This window comes from Castor canadensis, chromosome 10 (genome assembly GCF_047511655.1).
Source record: "Castor canadensis chromosome 10, mCasCan1.hap1v2, whole genome shotgun sequence".
Lineage (NCBI taxonomy): Eukaryota > Metazoa > Chordata > Mammalia > Rodentia > Castoridae > Castor > Castor canadensis.
Genome location: NC_133395.1, coordinates 96,659,386 through 96,680,163, shown reverse-complemented (window position 1 = coordinate 96,680,163; position 20,778 = coordinate 96,659,386).

Below are 20,778 nucleotides of genomic sequence, written 5' to 3'. Positions count from 1 at the left end.
CCAACAGTTGAGAAAAACATCTAATCCAAGTTCAGAGACATTCTGCAAAATGCCTAACAGTTCCTAAGTAAGACTGTCAAATGTATGAAAATCTAGGGAAGTTTAAGAAAATGTCACTGACCTGAGTCAGCTAAGACAGAATGACTAAGTGTAATTCACTTAGTGGATTGGGAATCTGAATCAGAGAAAGAACGTTATTGGAAAAAACTAGTGAAATTCTAGTAAAGCCAGAGCTTAATAAATAATATTTGTTGATTTGTATTTGAATTAAAATGCACCCAAAAGCAGATTTTCACACACACACACACACACACACACACACACACACACACACACACACACATATATATACAATATTCTCTACATCTACATATTTAAACTTCAAATGCAAGAGACCACTAATATTCAGAATGTGTGATTAGAACATAATACAATCAAATTATAAATTGATGAAGTAATACCTTTTAAAAGTGACATGGATTTTTTAAAATAACATCTTTTATGTAACACTTGTTTTAAAAAAAGAATACAGAGGAAAGTTAGGGCATACTTGGAATTGAAGGCAAATGAACATGTCACCAAGAAAAAGTTGTGGAACTCATTTCAATTGGTACTTAAATGTAAAATTACTTCACTACATGAATGAAAAATAAGAGTTTTGAAACAAAAGTGACATTCATTTTAAATAGTTGTAAAGAGGAGAGGCAGAGAAAAAGACAAGAAAGAAAAAAATAATAGAGTGGAGGAAAAAGGGAGAAAAGAATAATATCATTGACTAATAAAACCAAAAACATTAAAAAAAATCACTAAAGTACATTAAGATCTAGAAGAATTAGTCAATTAAAATGGCAAAACCTACCAATTGAACTGAACAGGACAAATTTTTTTCTCTAAAGCATCAATAGTAAATAATGTACATAGTCCCTGGCTGTTAATATAATTTGTTGGTGTCATAAGAAAACAAACACTGGCAGTTACTTAAAAGCATGATTATGCTGTGTTCCAAAACATTTTTAAAGAACACTGAAATTTGATTTTTGGATAATTTTCACATGCCACAAAATATATTCTCCTTTAGATTTTTTTCAAATAATTGAAAAACTGTAAAATCTCCTCTTAATTCATTGCAAGCTGGAAAATGGGTGGATTACTTGAATGGATTGGCTGCAGATAGAGTTCAGAGTCAGTTGCTTGGTCAAGATCCTTAAGTGTGGAACAGTTAGTGCTTTTCTGAAAAGGGATTTTAACTAACAATTGTAATTGCTGGGCACTGTGGGAAAACAATTCCCTATGGACAGGAAGCCCACATTGGCCATGAATTCTGTCTGGCTCCAGAACCTTGTGAGCTCAGCATTACTGCCACTGGTTTCACTCTTCTCAGTTTGACCCCATGCCCTACAGTAGTCACAAGGGGTGCCAGAGAACATGCATGCCCCAGTGAGTCCTCTAACCATTCAGGTTACAGAGCCCCAGGAGCACAACCAGCTTCTCAGCAGACAGTCAATCCCAATTCCTCATAGACCTTCATTCAGAGAAACAAATGTCATTACTATTGTCTTTGACAGCAGCTCTGGGCTCTATGAAGACACTGTGACAAAGTACTTCATCTGCATACCTCCTTGAGGATTCATCAACAGTTACTGTGGAAATCACTGACCGCCCACAGGCAGCAGGGAAGGAGACTCCATAAGAGAAGCAGAAGGGACTCCATGGTACTGCAAGTCCCCCCTCTGCTAGTTTGACACTAGAGCATGGGCTTCCCCTGTGCTGACCAAGAGGCCTTGCCAGTGCCCTGGTCTTCAGAAGGGGATGTTGGTCTTGTGCTTCCACACACATTTCCTTTCCTAACCTCAGCTGGTGATACAGTTGGTCAAAGCCCTCCCTCAACCCCAATGCAGGACATCTCTAGCTTAGGTCTGGGTCCAGCAAAGCCTTGTGGAGAATGGGCCCCCCTGGCTCCTCATGCCTGGCCCCACCAGTAGCCTTGAAATTTAAAAGCCATGAGCCAGTTTTATTACTCCACTCCCATTGAATTGTTCTGCAGGTCTGGAATCCTTAAAGGTTTTAAAGAATTTGAAACTCATTTATTGGCCTCTTTCCCATATTATAATGCCCTGCTTGTTTTATGCTTGCTTATTTAATGTCTGTCTTCCTGGACTCTGTTGCAGCCCCTGGAACATAATTAAATCTTCCTGAGAGCCTAGTTTGATTTGGATAGTGCCCAGTTGAAGTGATATTTTTGTTTTACCAATTTAGGATACAGTCAATTGATAGATTTGGGTGAAAGGAAATATGTTCTCTTTTGTGGTTAAGTATGAGATACTTAATCATATTTGCAACGGCCATGTTAGGTAGACAGTTGGCAATAAAATATTTAAGAATGTGTAAATCATCCTACTCTTGTTCTCTAGTTATGTCAAAGATGTGAATTTTGCCTTCTTGGTCTATCCCAAGCACTTAAAAGTTTCAACATACATCTGAAAGCTAAGTGTAAAGTCTCTATAAGAAGCACCTAGGTTGTATCTTTGTTTCTTGTTCTGTCATTTGTGCTGCACTACAACATTGCTGTCTAAAGTTTCCTGAGAGAATCTGAATGAATATAGTAAATCAAAATGAACTGTTGATTGAAACAATTCTGGAGACCTCTATATTTCTTCCTTAAACAAAGGAGAAATTGATGGTAGTTTTACCACAAATTCAAGTTCATTCCTAGCCACTTCGAAAAAGAGACAGAGAAAAAGATTTATCCTGAAAGATAGCAAACCAAAGAAGATGGAGATTACTTCCAACAAAGACTAACTTGTCTGAAGGTGGTAAGCAGAAGGCTTGTGTAGGAAGTTGTGAGTAGGCATACCAGATAGACTGCACAAATATAGTTATAAATTTTGGGTGGTAAAATAGTTGTAACTTATTAGGTGGCTTCAGAAATAGTATCTACAACAAAACTAGTGGGAAACTACTAATAGATTCCCCAGCTGTGTGTCCTCAAATTTATAATTTTTCTAAGTCAAATAAATTAGAACTAGCAGATTTATTTAGGTTTTGCCTTGGATAAAATGGTGGCAGTGATACACCTGCTTTCTTGAAAGAAATAAAGTAAGCACCATAGATATTAAGTCATGTGAATCTGACTTCTTTAATCGTGTTATAAGGCTAAGATACTTTGACACATAACCTACAATTTTAGGTAATGCATTATACTGTTTCATGTAGGGAAATATGTACTTGATAAAATAACATTAATTTGTTCATTTCAATACTCTTTTTCTTAAAGACTTTTTCCTGAAATGAGGAAAATGATTTATCTTAAGAGACAGCATACCAAAGAAAATGGAGACTATATGCAACCAGCACTAACTTCTCTGAAGGTGGCAGGCACAAGGCTTGTGTAGGAATTTGTGAGTAGGCATATCAGATTTCACAGACTGACTACATGTGCAGAGATAGGGGAGGTCACATCAATTCATTTCAATACCAGAAAGTGAGATCATAGGTAAATTCTTTGCCCACCAATTACTTAATACAACTTTATAAGACTAATTGATTATATTAATCAACTATTATAGTAAATTATCTGAAAACTTACTTGCTTAGTGACATTTTTTATTATCTCATAGTTTCTGAAGGAGTTGAATTCAAAAGTGGCTTATCTGGCTGGTTCTGATTCAAGATTTCACATGAAGTTGCAGTTGGCTTGTGGCTTCATTGGCTGCCTCAGAAGGCTTGACTAGGGCTGAGCAGTCTTCTAATTCAAAGTTCACTCATTTGTTGTTCCTAAGTGGACTCATTTCCTCAGAGGGCCTCTTCTACATGCTCATAAATCACAGCTGTCTTCCCACAGAATGAATTAATCAAGAGGTCTTGCACCCAAGATAAAGTGGGTTATTTGTTTGTTTGTTTTCTTAATGAGTCAGGGTCTCACTGTGTAGCTTTGGTTCTGCTTGAACTCAATATTTTCCTGCTCATGCTTACTAATAGCTATGACTGCAGGCATTTCCCACCCTGCCTAGCTACATAGAGTCTCCATAGGATCTCAGGTACTATGGGTTCATAGTGTTACAAGTTCTTAGCTCTTGTGTTACCTTCTCTTTGTGCTATGAGTTCATCATTTTGTTCTTTTTCCTCACTTTGAGGTAGAAATCACCAAGCAGTATCATCCAAATGAAGTTTTCAGGGCTTTGGTCAAGCACAGGAAGGTAGTACATGGGTTCCTAAAGTGGCTCTCTCAAGATGCAAGGAATGATGCTTATGTGGCGCAAAAGATGGGCTCACAAAGGCACAGAATCTGTTGTAGCATATAACTGCAGGATTTCTGCACACAATACTTCTTGCTCTAAGCACTGAAATTTGCACTTGATATGGCTATCTTCTCATAAATGTTAGGTCCGTCTGCATTCAGGTAGTAAGAGGAGGTGGAGGCACTAACTATTGACACATTAGGAGGCTATGAGAAAATCTCTTGGCAAGCTTCAAAGAAAAACTCTGGCTGTTCATTGCCTGATAGGTCTTAGAATAAGTATCAGTGCTGTTGTGATAGCTCTGACAGACATAGTTCTGTGGCCTATATGATCAAGGCTTAAATATCTCTCCCAAGACTTAGGCTGCAGATTGGCCCAAACTGTGGTTGCCATCGTGAGTCTGATATTTAGGAGCAGAATTCTATTTCATAAAGAAGAGGTTTTTCTAGTTTTTGTAGTCAATAGATGGAAACAAGTACCTCATAATAGGCTTTTTTGAGACAGAGTCTCCAAAGTAGTCATGACATGCCTTCAAATAATTGTGTATGCTAGTCTGGACAGGAACACACTGTTTCAACACAATGAACTTAAAAACATTATGTTGCTGAGGCCAACCTTGAAATCACTGTCTAGCCCATGGCCTTCTTCAATAGACTGCAACTCAGGCTCTCATTGAACCTACAGTGGGACCGAGGTCATCCTTGAAATAATATTTTCCCTTTACAGTCTTCAACTCACTGTGCAGACCAGGTGGCCTTGAGCTCAGACTGGCACACAGGCTGCCCTTGAACTCACGGTCAAGAACTGATTGGTCTGAACTCACAGTGTGGTACAGGTCAGCTGTTCAACAATGCCTTGAACACGTTCTGAGACCAAGTCTGGGTGTTCTGCTGAACATGAGGCCCAGGCCGACCTTGAACTCATTATGCTTCTTCATCTGTACAAAGGTTACAATTCCTGCCTCATAGAATACTTTATGAAATTAAATAAGTTCATAAAAGTGGGATTCTTTATACTCAGTAAAATTTGGTATTACTGGGAGTTGCTCTTTACTAGATAAATGCTACTAAATTAATTTACAAGGTAATATTTAGTATATTTTGAATGTACCAATGCTTGTGTGTGTGTGTGTGTATGTATGTATGTATGTGTGTGTGTGTGTTTTTGTGTGTGTGTGTGTATGTTGATAGGCAGAGAAACAGAGACAGAGAATAAGAGTCCACTGATTCCTGGTGGTGAATATTTCATCTTCAACTAAGGCAATATCCCACAGTGATCTCTGATATATTTCTAAGAAATGAACTGACTAGTCTTAGGTAAAGCTCCTGGTAAATGTTTAAGATATTTAAATAGCATGAGGTATTTTTGTACTCTCTATCTGGAGTCATTTTGTCTATACCCAAATTATTGTCTATGCTTTTGACTTTTTTGGGAATCAACAGAAATTTTATATGAATTCAACTTTGTAAAATTTGGTACCAGAAAGCTGACTGTGGAATTTGGAGAACAATGATCACCTCATAAGAGGTGCTTCCCGGAGCTGCCAGCCATGTTGGTGTAGTCTTGATTGAGCTACTTACACAGTATATCCAATCAGAAAGGCCTTCCTTATAACATCAGTGTGTTAAAAATCCTGGAACTCTGGAAGTGCTTAGGGTATGCTACCTGACCAGTGGTTATGAGAGAATAGGCAGCAAAGGAGGAAGAATTTGAGGGAAACTGTCCCTGTACTGTGGGGAAGACATCTCAGATCCAAACCATGAAAGAGGCTTAAATCTCTCTCCCAAGACATAGGCATCAGATTGGTCTAAACCAAGGTCCAGGTGCTAGGTGCCACCTTCTCTTTCAAGAATGCCTAGCAGAACATACTTGTTTCCATCCCAAGTCCCAAAATGCAAGTAAATGTCTTCTTTATGAAAGACTCTTCTACTTCTGATATCACTCTCACGTTGGCTGCTCTAAGTTTGGGCCAATCTGATGCATATATGCTGGGGGAGAGACTTAAGCCAAGTTCACACTTAGGATCTTGATACAGAAGTAAAGGTCAGTAATCTAGCATAGAGCCCTGTGGCCACATTCTAAATTCTTTGGGAATAGAATAGGCTGGATGTGAAGACTGGAATCCTTTGACTCTACTGTGCTGAGAGTTATGATGTGAATCTGATGTACCTGCCTGTATTCCTGATGCTTATCTTACTTGAGATGTCTCCCCACACCACAGGGGAAGACTCCTCAAGGTCCTTGCTCTTTGAAACCTATTCTTCCATAGCCACTTTCCAGGCAGCAGCTTCTCAGCTTTTCAGTCCTTTCAATGTGCCACCATTTTTAACACACTGTGACATTATAACGAAAGCTTTTCTATTTGGATACACTGCTTAGGTCTTGCTCTATGGCTCTAAACCTCCAGTCTACACCAACATGACTTGCACATTCTGGGCACAACAACCTTCTTCTAAGAAGATCACTGTTCTCCTCCAAATCCCCAGTAAGCTTTCTGAAATCAAATTATACAAAGTTGAATTGAAATAAAATTTCTGCCTTCATTATATCTTGAGTATATAGGTAGTGATCCTGACATAGAGTACAATGATATCTCAAACTATTTAGTATTCCTTCAGTCATTACTAATAGTTTTACTTTGAATAATTCAGTTCACCTCTCAGAAGTACATCTTCAATCAACATAGGTTGTTGTCTTAGGTAGACCTGAAATGTTCCTTACCCATAAGAATCAGTTGATTCTCATTTTCTGCCTCCCTCTGTCTGTCTGTCTCCATGTAAGCACACACACACACACACACACACACACACACACACAAATCATAAACATAGTTATATTCAGTAAATGCTAATTATTAAATTGTAAATTTAATCTATTAGCATTTATTTACTAAACAGTCATGTCTACTAATACCAAATATAATTGAATGCAAAGAAACCTTCTGGCATTAAATTATTTAATATCATAAAATATACTAGGACAGAGAAAATATTATACCCTTTATTCACATGATGAAGTGGAGTGAGTTCAAGGTCATCCAGGGCTTCATGGGCAGTCCAACAGTAGCATGGGTCTCAGAGTGAGTTCCAGGTCTCCCTGGACTCCCTCCCTGCACCACACAGTGAGATCAATATGACAAGTGTATGACAAGGAGAGCAAGTGAAACTTGTGTGTGCCAGTTAGCTCAAGGACAGCCTGGACTATACAGTGAGATCAAGCTTACATGGTGATATGTGATTTCAAGGATGACCTAGGGCTCATTGGGAGTTCAAGGCCAGCCAGGGATTCCAGGGAGCTGAAGAATGGCCTGTGCAACAAAGTGATTTCAAGGCTGGCCTGGGCTCATACTGTGTTTTTTGTCTAGCCTTGGTGAAATAGTGTGTTCTTGTTCAGGCTGGGCTACAACTTTATTCCAAGTTTGCTTATATTGGGAGAGTTTGTCTCAAGGATGCCTGGTAGAAGACATTTTTTTCCATCCCAAGGCCCCTGAAACCAAAGAAATCTTCTCTTTCTTAAATGCCTACTACTTCTGATGTCAGTCCCGGGCTGCCTCTCCTAGGTTTAGGCCAATCTGATTCCTTATTGATAGGAAGAAGATTTAAGCCTTGCTCACACTTAGGATCTTGAGGCAGAACAAATGGGTGGTAAGACAGCTCAGAGCCCTGTTGCCACCCTCCAACTCCCTGGTTCACTGTAGCATAGGCTAGATGTGAAGAGTGGAATCTGCTCACAGCTGTGCTGAGTACCCATGTGGACTTGCTGTAACTCTTCAGTTTCCTGATGCTCAACTTCCCTGAGAGGTCTTCCCCAAACCATAGGGGTAGATTTGTCCAAGTTGCTAGCCTTTAGCTACCCACTCTGCCATAATCACTGGTCAGGCAACAGCTCCTCAGTCCTTTCAAAGTTTCATAGTGTGAACTCACAACAAAGACTTATATGATTCATCACACTAAATAGGCACTTGCTTTGTGGCTCCACCCCCTCCATGCTAAATCAACATGTGTGGCTATTTCTGGGTAGTACCTTCTGTCAAGAAGATCTTCTTCTTTTTCAAGTCCTGGATAAAGTTTCTGGAACCAAACTATATAAGATTGAATTGAATAAAATTTCTAAGGAAATCCTAAAAACCCAAAGTCTCAATTATAATTTAAATATAGAGGAAGTGAAACTGATATACAGTGCACAAGAATACCTCAAGCCATTAATAGTAGCTTTACCTTGGACAAGTCAGCTCATCTCTCAGAATTACATCTTTAATCACCAGAGGATGTTTTCTAGGGTGGACCTGAAAATTTCACCAGTAGGAATCAGTAGAATTTTATTCTTTATTTCTGTCAATCTGTCTGTATGAAAACACACATGCACACACACACACACACACACACACACACACATACAGATACACACACAAACAGGGATGTATTCAATTTATGCTAAATACTACTTTGCAAGTTTGTTTGTTAGCATTTAGCTGGTAAACAGCAACTTTCAGTAGTACCAAATATTATTGAACACAAAAACTCTCCTTCAGTAAATTACTTAATTTCATAAAATATCCTGTGGTACAGGAAATATTAAACCTTTTATACAATGAAGAAATGGAGCGAGTTCAATACCAGCCTAGGCCTCAGGGTGAGTCCAACAGCAGGCTCGGTATCATAGTGAGTTGAAGGACTCCCTGGATGGCTGGGCTATACCAAAGAGTGAGTTCAGGTCAGCCAATGTGTGACAGTGCTCTCAAGGGCATCCTGGGTCATGGTGAGTTCAAGGCCAGCCAATGTGGTCTGCACAGAGTGTTCAGTACCACTCAGAGCAAAAGTTATTTCAAGGATAAACTAAGTCTCACTGTGAGTTCAAGTCCAGCCTGGGCTGGCAGCAAGTTGAACAGAGTACAGTGTCACACACTGAGTTCAAGGCTGGTCTGGGCTTTGTAGTGTGCTTAAGGCTGGGCTTGGTGAAACTGTGTGCTCTTTGCCAGCCTAGGCTACACAGTTATATACCCAGTGCCTGGAATATATTGGGAAACTCTGTTTGAAGCATGCCAAGCCAAAGGCACTTGTTTCCATCCCCAGCCTCCCACATGAAATAAATCTACTGGTTCTGAAATACCCTTTCACTTATAATAGTGGGGTGCTGTCTGCCCTAGGTTTGGGCACATCTGATATCTAGGTGCTGGGGGAGAGATTTAACCCTAGTTCACACAAGATCATGAGGCAGAAGAAAAGTTTCATAGGCTCATGCAGAGCCAGGTGGCCACCCTCCAACTCCCTTGGTGAGTACTGCATAGACTGCATGTAAAGAGTGGAATCCTCTGACACTGCTGTGGTGAGAGTGTTCATGTGGTCCTGCTGAACCTGCCAATCTTCCTGATGTCCATATTACTTGATATGTATACCCACACCACCAGGGAACATTCCTCAGGGTTATTCCTTCTTTTCTGCCCATTCTGCCATAGCCACTGGCCAGGCAGCAGCTCCTCAGCTCTTTCAAGTTGCCAGAGTTAACCCAATGTGCTGTCATAGGAAACCATATTGGTTGGTTCCAATGTATATGCACTTCCATGGTCCTGCACCCTCCAGACTACATCAGCATGACTGGCATCTCTTTACTGGCAAGAAGATCCCCATTCTTCTCCAAGGTCCCCAGTTTCTGCAGTCAAATTTTACAAAGGTGAATTGGTATAAAATTGCTGATGATTTCCTAAAAACTCAAATGTGTTTATTATAATTTGGGGATAGAGGAATTGATCTTGATATAGAATGCAAAATACCTCAAGCTATTTAGAATTCCTTCAGTCATTACTGGATGTTTTAATTACACAAATCAGTTCATCTCTCAGAAGAATATTCTCAATCACCATGTGATATTAGGTGGACCAGAAATGTTCACCACCAGGAATCAATGGATGCTTACTGTCTGTCTCTGTCTCTCTGTCTGTATCAAGCACACAAGCACACACACACACATACACACACATATACACAAATATTGGCATATTCAATATATGCTAAAATTACTTTGTAAATTATTTTATTACCATTTATGTTCCAAACAACTTCTAGTAATAACAAGTGTAACTGAATACAAAGAAACTCGACTGTATTACATTATTTAATTTCATAAAACATTCTATAAGACAGGAATTATTATATTCTTTATACAGATGTAAATGTGGGCTTAGTTCAAAGGCTGGCAGGGTTTCATGATGAGTCCCAGTCCAGCTTAGGTCTCAAAGTGGTTTGAAAGACTTCCTGGACTGCTGGCCTGTATCACAAAATGAGTTAAGGTTGGCCAGTGTGTGACAGTGCAAACTGTCTGTCAAAATTTGTTCAAAGCCAGCATACTATGCACAATGATTTCAAGGCCATTCATGGTGAATTTGACCTTCGATTACATTAGGATGATTCCTGAAATGGTGCTGGAAAGTTCAGCACCAGGAATCAGTGGATTCTTATTCTCTGTCTCTACTAAATCACACACACACACATAAACACACACACACACACACATGCACACACATGAACATGGGTTTATTCAATGTAAATTAAATATTACTTGCAAAATTAAATTATTAGCATTTACCTTGTAAACTGAAAACTTCCAGTATTACCTAATATTGTTGAATATCAAGAAATCATGCCTCGTTATATTATTTCAAAAAAAATCCTTCAAGACAGGAAATATTATAACCTTTATAGAGATGAGGTACAGATATTACCTGATCAACCAGGTTCATCATTATGAGTTCAACTGAAACATGGATCTCATACTGAGTTCAAGTCCTCTCTGGACTGGTCATCTGTTCCACACTAAGACTTCAGGATGGCCTGTGAGTGACAGTAACTTCAAGGCAGCCTGTGTGCCACAGTGAGCTCTAGTCAGCCTGGTCTGCACAAAGAATTGAAGGCCATCAATGAGAATGTGATTTCAAGGATTATCTAGGCCTCACTGTCTGTTCAAGGCCAGGCTGAACAAGTGAGTTGAAAAAGGGCCTATGTTGCAAAAAGATTTTGTCTGGCATGAGCCTCATAGTGTGTTTAATACTGGCCTTGGTGAAACAATGTGTTTTGTCTAGACTGGATTATGCAGCTATTTCTTTTTTTTCTTTTATTATTCATATGTGCATACAAGCCTTGGGTCATTTCTCCCCCCTGCCCCCAACCCCTCCCTTACCTCCCACTCTGCCCCCTCTCTCTCCCCCCTACCCCCTCAATACCCAGCAGAAACTATTTTGCCCTTATTTCTAATTTTGTTGTAGAGAAAGTATAAGCTATAATAGGAAGGTACAAGGGTTTTTGCTGGTTGAGATAGGGATAGCTATACAGGGCATTGATTCACATTCATTTCCTGTGCATGTGTGTTAACTTCTAGGTTAATTCTTTTTGATCTAACCTTTTCTCTAGTTCCTGGTCCCCTTTTCCTATTGGCCTCAGTTAATATGCAGCTATTTCAAGGCCTACTTTGGCTATATTGTGAGATACTGTCTCAAGTAAACTTAGCAGTAGGCACATGTTTCCATCCCCATACTACAAAATCCAAACAAATTTGCTCTTTATGAAATATTCTCCCACTTTTCATATCAGTCCCATAAGGTCTGCCTTAGCTCTGGACCAATTATATTTCTAGTTGCTCGGGGAGAGATTTTAGCCTAGTACACACTTGGGATTTTGAGGGACAATAAAGGTCAGAAAACCAGTTCAGATCCCTGTGCCCATGCCTTGACCTCACACTGAGTCCTAGGTCATCCTTGAAATCACATTTGCCTTGGTTGGTCTTGAACTCTCTGTGGCCCACAGGAAACCCTGGAACTCACTATCACCAACTGACTGGCAGTCCAGAAAGGCCTTGAACTCATTCTAGGTCCAGGCTGGAGATACACTTACTGTGAGGCCATGGATGGCATTAAATTCACTCTACTTCATCTGTGTAAGGGATATAATATTTCTTTCACTTATGATATTTTATTATATTTTATAATTTAATGCAAAAAGGTTTATTTGTATGTAGTAAAATTTGGTATAACTGATAGTTTCTGTTTATTACATAAGTGCTAATAAATTAATTTATTCTGTAATATTTTGCATACATTGAATATACACATGTTTTTGTGTGTCATTATGTATGTTTGGGTGCCTGTGTGTGTTTTAATAGATACAGATAGAGAGAGAAAACAAGAATCCATTAATTCCTAGTAGTGAATATTTTAGACACCTAAGGCAACATCCTATGTTGATTGAAGGTGACTTTCTGAGATTTCCAAAAGGTGATACCACTTTTCCACGTTAAACTACTACCAATGCCTGAAGGAATTATTAATTGCTTAAGGTGTTTTGTACTCTGTATCTGTAGTTACTTCCTCTGTACCTAGCTTATAATCAAGGTTTCTGACATTTTGGGTAATTATTAGAAATTTTATTCCAAATCAAATTTGTACAATTTGGTTCCAAAAAGCTGACTACGAAACTTGGAGGTGAGCAATGATATTCTTGCCAAAGAAATGTTACCCAGGTGCTGCTAGCCTTATGAGTATAGCCTGGAAGGGCAAAACCACAGATCGAGTGCCTAGGCAGTGTAACCAATCAGAAAAGCATTAGTTGTGATGTCACAGGGGATTAAATTCCCTATAAGTTTGCAAGGGTTTAGTAGCTGATTCCCATTTAGTGGTTATGGCAGATGGGGCAGTAAAAGAAGAAGAACATGGAGGAAGATGTTTTGGTGTTGTGCAGAAGACATCTTGGTAAGTTGATCATCAGGAAACTGGGCTGATATTGCAGGTCTACAGGGCCACTCTCAGCACAGCAGAGACAGAGGAATCCATGCTTCACCTCCAGCCTTTGCTTTGGTGATCCAGGGAGTTTGATTGTGACAACAGAAATATTGCCTGGATAACAGACAATTTCTTCTGCCTGCAGATACTAAAAATGAGCTAAGCTTACAAATCTCTCTCAACAAACATGTATCAGATTGGCCCAACCACATTCTCCAATCAGCTATCTGGAACCAAATTAACAATGTTGAATTAGGCCAAAATTTTAAAAATTTTCCATGAACCTTTAAGTCCTGATTATAATTTCAGTACAGAGGAAGTGACTCCTGAGAAAGAGTGCACAAACACTTCAAACTATTAAGAATTCCTTCAGTTTTATCTTGGACATGGGAGTTCCCTTCAAATAAGATAACTACAATTGCCCTAGTATGTTCCCTTAGGTAAACATGAAAGGTTCACCAACCGGAATCAGTGAATTCTTATTCTTGGTCTCTGTCTCTCTGTTTCTATCAAAACACATAAGCACACACACCTGTACACACACATACACACACACAAATACAATCATAGGAACATTCAATGTATGCTAAATATTCCATTGAAAATAAATTTGAGACATGGGAGAGGCAGATTCCTCCAGGTTGTTCCTCCTTTGATGCACAATGTTGCAATAGCCCTGACCATGTAGCAGCTGCTACAACCTTTCAAAGTTCTATGATATAGGGAAGACATCTCAGGTAAGTTGAGCAGCAAGAAGCTGGGCAGGTCCAGAGTTCCACATGGTGACTCATAGCATCAGAGAAGAATCAGGGGATTGCATTCTTCACATCTAACCAACAGTAGAGTGATCCAGGGTGTTGGAGGCTAGCCACAGGAATCTGTGCTGGCTTAGCGACCTTTTGTGCCACAGGAGAACTTTGAGAACAGTGATCGTCTTGCCCAAAAAATGGAACAACTCTTTTGCCCCTCAAGTTGGTGTAGGTTGAAGGGGGTGGCCACAAAGCAAGTACCTACACTGTGTAATCATTCAGAAAAGTCTTTGATATAACATCACAGTTCATTAAAAACCCTTGAAATTTGAAATGGTTAAGTAGCTGCTGCCTCACCAGTGTCTATGGCAAAATGAGTAGCAAAGAGGTAGAATCTGAAGGAATCTTCACCTGTGCTGTGGGGAAGACATTTCAGATAAATTGAGATCAGCACGTTTAAGGCTATCCTTGTTGAAATTGTTTCCTGTCCAAAATGGTCTAAACAGGAATTTCAAAGCCTACCTGGGCTATATTGGAAGACTCTGGCTCAAGTACACAAGGAGGAAGACATTTCTATCTTTAGACCCCAAAAATGCAACAAAACTCCTCTTGGTGAGATACCTTCTACTTCTGGTATGAGTCCCATGCTGGCTGCCTTAGGTTTAGGCTTATCTGTTGCCTAGGTTCTTACAGCAAGATTCAATCCTAATTCACACTTGGGATCTGAAGGCAGAAGAAAATGACCATAAGCCAGTACAGAGCCCTGTGGCCACTCTCTGACTCCTTGAGTTACTGCAGAATTGGCTGGAGGTGAAGAGTGGAATCACCTAATTCAACTATATTAAGAGTGGCCATGTGGACCCAGTCGACCTGTTTAGCTTCCTGATGCTCACCTTATCTGAGATGTCTTTTCCACATCACAGAATTTTGAAAGGGGGTAGCAGCTGCTACCTGGCCAGTAGCTCTGGCAGCATGGGTGGCAAAGGAGAAAGAATTTGCCCTTTTTGTGCTCTTAAATTTATATACAAAGTAATGTTTAGCATACATTTAATATACCCATGCTTGTATTGGAATGTGTTGGTGTGTGTGTGTGTGTGTGTGTGTGTGTGTGTGTGTGTGTGTGTGTGTTGTTATATAAACAGAGAGACATAGACAAATTAAGAATCCACTGATTTCTGGTTGTTAACATTTCAGGTCCACCTAACACAACAACCTGTGGTGATTGAAGATATACTTCTCAGAGGGGAACACACATGTTCGAGCTGAAACTACTAGTAATGGCTGAAGGAATTCTTAATAGCTTGAAGCGTTTTTGCACCCTATCATGAGTAACTTCCTCTACACCTAAATTATAATTAAGACTTTTGAATGAGGTTTTGGAAATCATCATAAATTTTATCTCAATTCATCATTGTACAAACTGGATCCAGAAAGCTAACAGGGAACTTCTTTGGACTGATATCATGCCTAGCTACTGGAAGTTTTAAGCCTGGTTCGTGCTAAGTGTCTGCAAGCAGAAGAAAAAGTCAGTAGGTTAGCTCAGAGTCCTGTGACCACCCTCCAACTTCCTGGGTCACCACAGCGATGCCTGGATATGTAGCATGTTATCCATGTCTTTTCTATTCTGAGAGTGGCTGTGTGGACCTGCTGTACCTACACAGCTTCCAGAAGTAAAACATACCAAATATGTGTTCCCAACAGCACAGGGGTTGGTTTCTCCAGGTTCATCATCAATTGCTAACCATTTTGCCACAGCCCCTGGCCAGGCAATGACTTCTAAGCCCTTTCAAAGTTCAAGGATTTTTAACCAATGTAATATTATAAAAATGTTTTACTGAATGGTTACATTGTGTAAGCATCTGGGGCCACACTCTCTTCAGACTATACCAACTTAAGTGGTAGCTCCTGGTCACCACTTTTGGCAATAAGATCCCTGTTCTCCTCCACATTCCTCTGTCAGCTTTCTCTTATCACATTGTACAACTTTGAATTGGGATAAAATATGCGATGATTTCGAAAATGCTCAAAAGCCTTGATTATAGTTTGGGTAGAGAGGAAGTGCCTCCTAATTCAGAGGACAAAAATGTCTCATGCTATTAAGAGTTCCTTCAGCGATTTTTAAAAGTTTTACCTTGTACAATTCTGTGCACCTCTCCAAAGTATATCTTCAATCATCACAGGATATTTCCTTAGGTGGAACTGAAAAGTTCACCACCAGGAATCAACGGATTCTTATTCTCTGTCTTTCTGTCCATCAAAACACACAAACACACACAATACAACACACACAACACAACACAACAAATATTGGTATATTCAATGTGTTCTAAATATTATATAGCAAATTAATGTATTAGTATTTACCTAATAAAAAGAAACTATCAGTAATATTAAATGTTACTGCATAAAAAGAAACTCTCTTGCATTAAATTACTCAATTTCATAATATATCTTATAAGACAGGAAATAATAAGCCCTTTATATATTTAAAAAAATAGAGTGACTTCAAGGTCACCACAGCTTCATGGTGTGTCCAAACCTGCCTGGGCCATAAAGTGTGTTGAAGGCCTTCCTGGACTGCAGGCCTGGACCACACAGAGATTTCAGGTCACCAGTGCGTGACAGTGACTGCAAGGGAAGTCTGTGTGCCACAGCGAGTTCAAGGTTATCCTGGTCTGCACAGAGAATTCAAGGCTGTGCAAAGCATATATGCTTTCAAATATAACCTAGGACTCATTTTGAGTTCAAAGCCAACCTGGTTGGCAGAGTGTTGGAGAAGGTCCTGGACTGCACAGTGATTTGAAGGCTGGCCTGGGCCTCATAGTGTATTTAAGGCCATCTTTATCAAAGTGTGTTCCTGTCCAAACTGGGTGAAACAGTTATTTCAAGGTCTGCCATGGCTATATGCAGAGACTCTCTCAACCACACTTAGCAGAAGGCATTTGTTTCCATCCCCAGACCTCCAAAACCCAACAAAACTCCTTTCTTTGACATACCCTCTACGTATGACATAAATCCCATGTTTGCTGCCCCAGGTTTAGGCTGATCTGATGTCTAAGTGCTTGTGCATAGATTTAATCCTAGTTCACGCTTAGAATCTGGAGGCAGAAGAAAAGGAAGGCAAAGCAGCCCAGAACCCTGTGGTCACCTTCTAATTCCCTTGGTCATGGCAACATAGTCTGCACATAAAGAGTAGAATCCCCTAACTCTACTGTGCAGAGAGTGGCCAAGTGGACCTTCTGTACCTGCCCAGGTTCCTGGTGCTAATCTTACCTGAGATGTCATCGCCACAGCACAGGGGAAGTTTCTTCGAGCTTCTTCCTCCTTTGCTACACATACTGTCCTGGATGCTGGCTAGGTAGTAGCTTTCATCCCTTTCAAATTTCATGGGTTTTTGACCAACTGTGATGTCATAACAAAGGCTTTTCTGAATGATTGCACAGCATGGACACTTCCTCTATGGTCATGCCCCCTTCAGCTTACACAAACATGAGTGGCATTCCCAGGTGCCAGTTTTGGACAAGATCACTGTTCTTTTCCAGGTTCCCAAGTTAGCTTTGTGAAATTGAATAGTACTAAGTGGAATTTGATAAAATATGAAACAAAAAATAGGAATCCACTGATTACTGGTGGTAAACCTGTCAGGGACACCCAAAGCAACATCTGGACTTATTCTTGTACTTACATCTAACATTTGTGTAAATATTAAAGTCCTAGTTTAGGCCAGTCCTAGTACAAGGAATGTGTTTTCTGTTTGGTTTGTTTCTCAAGGTGAAGTTTAGCCCTTCAAATTTGCATATTATAAGTAATCATCTGTGATAAATAGCAGTGTGATCTTAGGCCAGTCTCAAAATTTCCACATAACTCATTACATACATTTCTCTTCAAAGTGTCTTTTGAACATGTGCTTGATGCATTTTAATATTGCCATATTGTGGTTATTTCTCTTCTGCTGTATATATTTCCTCTCAAATTTTTCACATTTGTAACCTCTGTGACAATTCAACAATTGTGTATATATTTTTATGTCATACTAATATTAACATTTTAAAAATAATATCATGTACATCTTTCTGAGCATATATATATTATGCATTTGTATACTTGAACTAGCATGTAAAGAAAGCATATAAAACTGATTTGGCAGATTTGGAACCACTGCACAGCACCTGTTAGATGGCAAGTCAATAATTCAGTTTTAAAAGATGTACAAAACCACATACACACAAAAGTAATTGTATAGATAAACAGCCATGTAAATTGGTAATGAAATTTTGTGTTCAATAAAAAAGGCCACTTTCGTTTTGATGTAAAATTACTTTATATTGCAGTTGAAAAACTCCCCTTATATACTTAATTTTTGGAAGTACTCAAGTCATTTTGTAATTGTCAGAATACCTGAAAGCTTTTCAGATATTTACACATGCAAATTTGCATGTAAGTATCCTCTATTCTTATTCCCAGAACTGATCATGACAAAACAAATTTCTCCTATGTCTTCATTTATGCAGGGCAAAGTAAAGTAAATGTTTTCAATTGATGAAAATTTTGAATGGAAATAAAATCTTTATTAAACAATTTACATTATTTCTACCTACAAATTTCATTAATGATGAATGTTAGTCTCTGCTCTGAAACTTATATCACACTGTGACTTGAATTTATTAGGCAATTTATGAATTCAGAAAGTAACAATTGACCCATTTACTTTGAGGGGATTAAAGGCAGTCTTTATAAATTTTTGTGGCAGTAGTATTGTGTCTTACTATCATAATTTGTGTTATATTCTGACATTTATTTAGAAGAGAGTCCTTTTCATACTCTAAAATCCCATATAAATAAGCTACATTCCAATGTCTCCTCCTTTCAGCCCATGGAATTTGTTTGATGAGAGCACTACACTTTAAATACAGTATCATTGTAAATTTCAAATAAGGGAAGAATATCATATTCTTAGATTTTTAATTCATATGGAGGCAAATTGGTGACTCTATTAACCTGTCATCTCAAACTCCTTTGGAAATTTGTAAGTTTGTTCTTTCAGAATTTTATCACTGAACTAGAAGAAATATAAGAAAGAGCAACAATTCAAAATTCTAACTAATCTTTTTGTGACTGTTCTCAAAACTTATTTCTACATGAAAGAACGCACAAAAAAAATCTTGATTACTTCAGCTAGAGTGACTCTTACTTGGTTATTTTTTACAAACCAGAATAGAATTACCTGTCTGTATTGTATGGCATATTAGATAATACACTAATAGTCAGTCATTTAATGTTGACAGTGTCATACATTTGTGGGCATAGTACCTATAAAAGAAAAGAAAATCATTTGGAGTAGCCTCTTTCACTCCCCAACAATTTAAGTTCTCCAGTCAATGAACAGAATGCTTTTCCATTTACTAAAAATATTCATTTAATTTCATAAATCTTTTGTACCTTTCATTATACAAAGCTTTTCCTTCCTTATTAAATTTATTTTTCAATATTTTTTTCTTTTACAAGTCAGTGGAAATTGAATTGTTTGATTATTTCTCTTTTTGGACTAATTATCGCTAATGCATAGATACACAAGTGATTTTCTAGGGCTGTCTTGTGTCTCTCAGGTTTGCTGAATTCATTTAATATTTTTTTCTATTTTATGTTTGAATTCTTTCTAAGTTTCCAGATAAAATATCATGTCATCTGTGAATTACAAAAAAATTATTGTTTCTCCTCTATATTTTTCTTAAATAGTGGGATGTATTTGAGGAATGAGTTCATTTTTAAATTACATTTTTATTTGTGGAAATCCTAACTTATTTGTGATTCTTTTCACAGATACACTATGGCAAACTTGATTTTTTTATAGTGTGATATCAGAAACTTCCGCAAAATAGTATGTTCTCCAAGTCAATTTCATGTATAGAGTTTAGTAATTGAAATATCTCTAATTATAATTTCCATATAATATATTTCTTGTAACATGTTTTAGATTTCTGAATAGTTTTGAGTTGATAATAGACTCTTGAAAGTTCCAGGATTGTATATCTAGATCTTGATGTAGTATTTCAGAAATAGGACTGATGCCCTAACCTTCTAGAAAAAAAAGGGAAAAACTTCAAAATGTATAACAGAAACATCTTGAATAACTAATAACTAGGATGCCAACAGCTGGAAGTAATACTCAAATTTTCATGTGAATGATTTTGGTAATATACAATGATGATCTACAAAGCAAAATATGATTGGAGCAGTGAATTATTAGATTTTCCTAAAATGGTTTCTAAGTAAGTTTCATATGAAAAAGACTAAGTAATATCAGAATTTGTTGGACCTGAGGAACTCATAGGGAATTCTCCTAAGAAATGGAGCACATGCTCCAAACATCAGGATGGGCCAAGAATGGGGCATTACATTTTCAACTGAGTGATTTTAGAAGTACACAAACCATACCAAAGAAAAAAGTACTTTCAGATATTAAGTTATAAATTATCTTATTAATAAAGAATAAGAAAATTCATGAGGATTGAGAATTAATATATTGGGAAGAATGCATACAAACGAACATATGATAATTTGAGGAACATAGTAAACCCACAATGAAATCTGAGAAACTTAGCATATGTTCAAAGCATCAGCATAATGATCCGTTTTTGAGCATTATCTGGTACTTACGTCATTTTCTGCCTTTGTACTTTCTGTATGATGCATTTCTTGTTTTGTAAATATAATACATTTTTATTTTACTTTTTAATGTCATTTACTTATGCTTTGTCTTTTCAGTTATAATTTATCATTTATACATCTCAGATATCAAGAATGAGCTCATTCTGTCCCTAAATCATGTGGTCTTCTTTGTTTGATTTCTCATTTTCACATTTGGCATTCTCTTAAAATTCCAAATTCTTATGTTGATCTTTGGATACACAGTATTTTAGAAATCACATAGGATTATCACATAATCCAACTATTCCACATTCTATCCTTTATAGTTTTTCTCATTTATCTTTAAATTCATTGTTAGATTTTGAAAGTTAAGTTG